The sequence below is a fragment of the Phaethon lepturus genome, unplaced genomic scaffold, assembly GCF_000687285.1.
Source record: "Phaethon lepturus isolate BGI_N335 unplaced genomic scaffold, ASM68728v1 scaffold720, whole genome shotgun sequence".
Lineage (NCBI taxonomy): Eukaryota > Metazoa > Chordata > Aves > Phaethontiformes > Phaethontidae > Phaethon > Phaethon lepturus.
Window position 1 is genome coordinate 32,267 of NW_010513789.1, and position 623 is coordinate 32,889.

The following is a 623-nucleotide window of genomic DNA, read 5'->3' on the forward strand; positions in this document are numbered from 1 at the left end:
TGATTCTCACTTATGAGTTGGTGGGACTCATCGAGAGGGCTTTAAACTAGATTTGAAGGACAAATGGGATAAAACCAGGCTCACTAGAGATGAGCCTAGGGGTGGCATGTGGGTGTTGAGGGTGAAATTGATAGCCCAGCTCAAGTGCATCTACACCAATGCATGCAGCATGGGCACCAAACAGGAGGTGCTGGAAGCTGTTGTGCAGTGGGACAGCTATGACTTAGTGACCATCACAGAAGTGTGGTGGGATGACTCTCATGACTGGAGTGCTGCAATGGATGGCCATAAGCTCTTCAGAAGGAAGAGGCAAGGAAGGAGAGGCTGTAGGGTGGCTCTGTATGTTAGGGAGTGTTTTGATTGTATAGAGCTCAATGACTGTGATGACCCACTCAAGTGCTTAAGGGTAAGAATGAGGGGGAAAGCCAACAAGGCAGATATCCTGCAGGGAGTCTGTTATAGACCATCCAACCAGGACAAAGAGGAAGATGAAGCACTCTACAAGTGACTGACAGAAGTCTCACAGTCGCGAGCCCTTGTTTTTGTGGGGGACTTCAACTTACCAGACATCTGCTGAAAATACAACACAGCAAAGAAGAAACAGTCTAGGAGGTTCCTGGAGC